Here is a 6,583-nt window from a genome sequence, read left to right on the forward strand (position 1 = left end):
TAAGAATTTTCCACAGTTTGTTGTGATCCACACAGTCAAAGGCTTTGGTGTAATCAATAAAGCAGAAGTAGATGTTTTTCTGGAATTCTCTTGATTTTTCTATGATTCAATGGATTTTGGCAATTTGATCTCTGGTTCCTCTGTCTTTTCTAAATCCTGTTTGAACATCTAGAATTTCACAGCTCACATACTATTGAAGCTGGCTTGGAGAATTTTGAGCATTACTTCACTAGCGTGTGAGATGAATGCAATTGTACGGTAGTGTGAACATTCTTTGGCATTGCCTTTCTTTGGGATGGGAATGAAAACTGACCTTTTCCAGTCCTGTGGCCACTGCTGAGTTTTCCCGGTTTGCTGGCATATTGAGTGCAGGTCAACATTATTTCCACTTAATAGATGAAAAACCCGAGACTTCCAGTGATGATAAAAAAGAAGGTACCCAAAGTCATATAACTAATAAGAGGTGGATCTAGTGTAGTCCTCGACTGTAGGAATACCTGATTTTATAGAGCCCAATGGTAGTAATAGTAATAATAGCATCTAATAGTTATCAAACATTTCTTCAGCATGTGGCATTTTACTAAGGGTTTAATTGAATAGTATGTTAAATCTTTGAAACAATGACATGAAGCAGAGACCTTTTAGTATGATTTCAGTTGAGGACTCTGAGGCTCAGTGAAGTTAAGAATCTCATGCAAGAATCTATAATCGTAAATGGTTACCTTAAAAAAGAAGAAAGATCTCAAATCAACAACCAAACATTACAACTGAAGGAACTCACAAAAGCAGAACAAACCATACCAGAAGCTAGCAGAAGGAAAGACATAATAACAGCTAGAGTGGAGATAAATAAAATAGAGAATGGAAAAGTAATAAGAGAAAAGACAATAAAACGAGAAATTGGTTCTTCAAAAAAGAATAAGAAAGGCTTCCCTGGTGGCTCAGTGGTAAAGAATTTGTCTGCCAGTTCAGGAGACATGGGTTTGACCCTTGATCTGGGAAGATCCCACACACCGCAGAGCAGCTGAGCCTGTGCTCCACAACTACTGAGCCTGTGCTCGAGAGCCAGGGAGTTGCAATTACTGAGCCCACGGGTTGCAACTACTGAAGTCCGTAGGCCCTAGAGCCCATTCTCCAGAACAAGAGAAGCCACCGCAATGAAACGCCCGTGCACCGCAACTAGAGGGTAAACCCCACTCACCACAGCTAGAGAAGAGCCAGCACAGCAGTGAAGACCCAACCCAGCAAAGTAAATAAATAATTGGGGGGAAAAGATGAACAATTCTGACAAAACTTTAACAAGACTGATCAAGAAAAACAGGGAAGATTCAGATTACTAAAATCAGCAAGGAAAGTGGGGACATTGCTACTAATTCTCAAGAAATAATGAGTTATAGGAGTATTATGAATAATTGTATGCCAACAAATTGTATAACTTCAGTAAAATGGACAAATTCCTAGAAACACAGATGCTACCAAAGTGGAATCACAAAGACTGTGACCCCATGGACTGTAGCCTGCCAGGCTCCTCTGTCCAGGGACTTCTCCAGGCAAGAATACTGGAGTGGATTGCCATGCCCTCCTCCAGGAGAATCTTCCTGACCCAGGGATTGAACCTGCATCTTTTACATTTCCTGCCTTGGCAGACAGGTTCTTTACTACTAGAGCTACCTGGGAAACTCCAGTGTTATAGAGGCCATATATTAAAACCTGCATCTAACACCATTCTAAGTGTGAAAGACTGAAAATTTTCCCTCTAAGATCAAGAACAAGATAAGGATGCCTGCTTTTGCCACTTCTATTCAAAACAATATTAAAAGTAATAGACAGGGCTTCCCTGGTGGCTCAGTGGTGAAGAGTCCATCTGCCAATGCAGGAGACATGGGTTCCACCCCAGTCTGAGAAGATCCAATATGCAATGGAGTAATTAAGCCTGTGCAAAAAAAGGCCACACAGCTACAAAGACCCAGCCCGGCCAAAAATAAATAAATAAATTATTTTAAAAATTAACTAATAAAAAAGTGCCCATTGCATTAAGAACCTATATCAGGTATCTCGTTTAATTCTAATAAAACTTTGTGAATTACAAAAAATTACTTTAAAAAAGGTAATAGACCAATTTGGTGCCAAAGAAAGAAAAAAATAAAAGACACTGAAATTGTCAATTAAGAAGCAAAATTAACTGTTTGCAGAGGATGTGGCCTTATTAACAGAAAACCCTAAAAATTTCACGAAAAACTGTTAGGTGTGATAAACAAATTTGATAGAGCTGCAGGATATGAAACCAACACATAAATGCAATTGTATTTCTATATATGAACAGCGAACAACATGAAAAGAAAAATTAAAAACTTCCCTTTATATGTTGTACGAAGGAGATAAGGCTAACACTCCGCTTGACAAAAACGGCGGAGGCCTTTGGACCTGACAATATGCATACAGTTGAGGAATTGCTACCTGAATCATAGTATCTAACCATCATTTTTATAAAAATAAATTCCAGTTATAACAGCATCAATAAGAATAAAATTTAGGAATTTTGGAGCTGACAGACTTGTACAAGAAAAACTAAAAAAAAATTTTTTTCAAAGAAAAACATAGTATAAGAAATTAAAGAAGACATGAATAAATGAAAAGTGTTCATGGACTGGAAGACTTAATATCGCTTAGATGACAATACTAACCAAGGTGTACTGGATATATGTGGGTAACGATTGCAAAACTATATGAATGGACTTAATACCACTGAGCTATAAACTTCAAAATTATTTCCATGATAAATCTTACATTTTTTTTAATTTACCATATAAAGATAGTGTACCAGAAAAAAAAAAAAAATCTTGTACAAGGTCACAGAGTAAATGCCAGCCCCAGGAATTAGAAACTTACTGTATTTTTTTTTCTGTGTGTGTGTGTGTGTGTGTGTGTGTGTGTGAGTCACCCAGTTGTGTCCAACTCTTTGCAGCCCCATGGACTGTAGCTTGCCAGGCTCCTCTGTCCATGGAATTCTCTAGGCAAGAATATTGGAGTGGGTAGTCATTCCCTTCTCCAGGGGAATCTTCCCAACTTAGGGATCAAACTCGGATCTCCTACACTGCAGGCAGATTCTTCATCCTCTGAGCCACCAGGGAAGCCCTCCACCTTTTTTTTCAGAGATGGAGCTATGAAGATTTTGCCATCTTTTTATTGTAATAGTCTCCTCACTGATACTCTGCCTGCTGTGACCTCGATCCATCGTGCACCCCGTAGGTGGAGCCACGCTCTTGGGAAGACGGAGCATGGGACAAGCGGTCACTTACCTTTCACTTTCAGCTCAAAGGTCTCACTTCTGTTGGAAGTGCCTATGTTGGAGATCTCACACTGATAATCCCCGGCATTTTCCTTCTTGATGGGGTCTATGGTGAGGTTCTTGCTGTCCTCGGACAGGAAGACGTTCTTTGCGGATTTGAGTTGCTTCTTGTTGAAGATCCACTTGACGGTGATGTCCATTTCGTTTGTGATACAGGTCATGACCACCTTGTTCTCTTTTTCTCTGACCATGGGGTCGCTGACTTGGATGGAGGGCTGCTGCAGCAGGCCTGTGGAGAGAACGGAGGAGGTGACTGACTGAGGCCAGGTCAGCGGCCGGGGGCCAAGCTCCTTCCTCAGGTGTCTTAGCCACTGCCGGGGCCCAGGGAGCTCTGTAAAGGTGACCCTGAGGAGGACCCTGAGCCTGTGAACAAGGCTGTGGGTCTCTCTTCAAGAGCGGATGTGTGAGGAGAAGGCTCCCTTTCCTCCCTCACCCAATACCTGGATGACCCTGACCTGTCCACTAGACATCTCTGTAGTGCCTACTCAATCCACGTGTACAGCATCCTCAGCCTGAAGCGAAACTTTTCCTGTGAACTTTGATGGACCCTTTCCTAGAACTTCCTCTGGTTCTAAAAAGTTTCAGGTCTCATTCGTTATATACCCTTCTGTGCATGTTACGGAAGACAGTTTTGCCACCCCTGTGTATCTGTGGGGCCGAGGGAACTTTACACAAAGCAGGAAAGGCAATTACTTCTCTTTTAAAAATTTATTACTGGCTTTCCCGGAGGCTTACAGGTAAAAGATCTGCTTGCCAATGCAGGAGACGTGGGTTAGATCCCTGGGTCGGGAAGACCCCCTGGAGAAGGCCATGGCAACCCACTCCAGTGTTCTTGCCTGGGAAATCCCATGGACAGAGGAGCCTGGCGGGTTATGGTCGATGCAGTCACAAAGAGTCAGACCTGACTGAAGAACTAAGCAACAACAACAAAATAATTTATTAGGGAATGAAGATGGCCATTCCAATCTCCTGGTCTGGATGTGTATAGTGACAGTGACCTTCTGAGCTTGGTACAATGTTGCTGGAAAGATTTCCAACCATAACCGCCCCTCATTTTCCATCACTCTGCGTCTGAGACATTAATGTGTTACTCCCATCATACGGTGATGACAGCTGAAGCTCATTCTCCTGGTGACCTGGGGAAAGTAGCTCGTGCTGGAGCCTCACAGAGGCTGCTGCTCCCAGATTTCTCAGTCCTTTACTATCACCTGGGAGGGTGCGCCTGGCCACAAGCCAGGCTGGGAACAGGGAAGTCAGTCAATTAGGGAAATATCTGTGGAAGGCTTAAGCGCAGGGGGTGGGGGCTTCCCCGATGGCTCAGCTGATAAAGAACCTGCCTGCCAATTCAGGAGACAAGAGATGTGTGTTCGATTCCTAGGTCGGGAAGATTCCCTGGAGAAGGAAATGGCAACCTGCTCCAGTATTTGTGCCTAGAGAATCCCATGGACAGAAGAGCCTGGTGGGCTGCAGTCCATAGGGTTGCAAAGAGTTAGACGTGACTGAGCGCACACGTTTGCGTCTAAGGGCAGGGAAGCTGTGCAAATCAGGGCCAGTCCTTGGCGGAATGAAGGATAAAGAAGGTGAGAGACATGGAAGGGGCAGAGACAGCGAGAAATGTCCATTTACAAGCGACTTCAAACAGCCAGAGGTGCGAGAGCCCCACCACTGCCCAGAAGCAGGATCCCTGCCCCCCACCCCTGGAAACCCTCCCACGGCGGAGCAGCCCACAGTCACCATGAGACTCGGCTCCCAGTGCGCTTTAGGGGCAGGTGGTCAGAGGATAAAACACGGCTCCCCTCCCTGGAGAGACAGGCGCAGGCATGGCCAGAGCCTCCTAGGACTCTGCATCCAGATTCCAGCGCCTGAAGAGATCACAGATCATTCATCCGTCCTTATTCCTTCCGCCCTTCCCTCCACAAAGAGACACTGAGAGCCTGTTGCCTGTCAGGCCCTGCGCTGGCTGCAGGTATAGACTGGGGAGTGAGGGACTGAGTCCTTTCCATTTCACTCCAGTGGAAGTGACGCCCAGCACCTCCAGTAACCAGCAAGTAAATGATCTCTGCTTCACTCAACGCAAGGAGCTTGTCCATCGGCTACCTAAGGAGGGGAGGCCTGGACATTCCTGTCACTGACTTGATGGTTGATGCAGGTAATTTAGTTCTAGAATACAGAGAAATAATTCTGTTTATTCAGAATTATTTCTCTGTTTCCCTGTGACACTCTCTCCCTCTGAGTTGGGGATGCCCCAAAAGAAAGGATCTGAACCAACAGCTGGCTTCTGCATTCCTAGATATTATAATAAGGCCCCTGGGATGGAGGAGAGGTGCAGCTGTGCTGCTGGCCTGACCCTGATCGGGCAGTTATGGTCTGTGTGATGAGCTCTGATTCACTGATTGTATCCCCCTGTACCTCACTTTCTTTTCCATAAAATAGGATAAATGGTAAATGATCTCTGGACTGTCGGTGTTCTGTAATGACCTTAAGTCATTTATAATTAATGATCTGAAGCTGGGCATAGTACTGTGCTAATTCGTTTCAATCCTGCCCGACTCTGTGTGATCCCATGCACTGTAGCCCACCAGGCTCCTCTGTCCATGGGGTTCTCCAGGCAAGAATACTGCAGTGAATTGCCATTTCCTTCTCCAGGGGATTTTCCCGACCCAGGGATTAGACCTGCGTCTCCTACATTGCAGCTGGTTTCTTTACCACTAGCGCTACTTGGGAAGCCCAATCATTCATAATTAATTACCTAAAGCTGAACATAGAAGAGTCGCCAAATAAACTGTTTACTATTATTTGCGTCCACAGGAGAGGGCTCCCTGGGCTGCCCACTGAGGGGTGAGGAGCTGTCGGGAGCGTCTTCTCTCTTCTGGTCCTTCTTGGGGATGCTGACCTTCCTCTGGAGTCGCCTCTGACCCCCAGGGAGTCAGCTAACGGCGTGGGGACCCAGCCTAGCCTGCTCTCCATGCTGAGTCTCAGGGGAAGGACTGGACTCTACCCCTGCTCAGATGCGGCTCTTGGGGCAGAGCCCTGGCTGGTGACCTGCTGAGAAACCTTGGCCTCAGGGATTTGGGGAATCATCCGCCCCAGTCAGCCCCGCCTGGGAGGCCAGCACCCACCAGCGGCACAGGTTCCCCATGGTCGCTGGAGCCGGGACCCTGGGACGGGGTCTGGGAGGGGCTTCCCCGTGGGCCTGGGCTTCTCTGTGAGGATCCCTCAGGCCAGGGCCCTGCT

The sequence above is a fragment of the Bison bison genome, unplaced genomic scaffold (genome assembly GCF_000754665.1).
Source record: "Bison bison bison isolate TAMUID 2011002044 unplaced genomic scaffold, Bison_UMD1.0 scf7180017864313, whole genome shotgun sequence".
Taxonomy (NCBI): domain Eukaryota; kingdom Metazoa; phylum Chordata; class Mammalia; order Artiodactyla; family Bovidae; genus Bison; species Bison bison.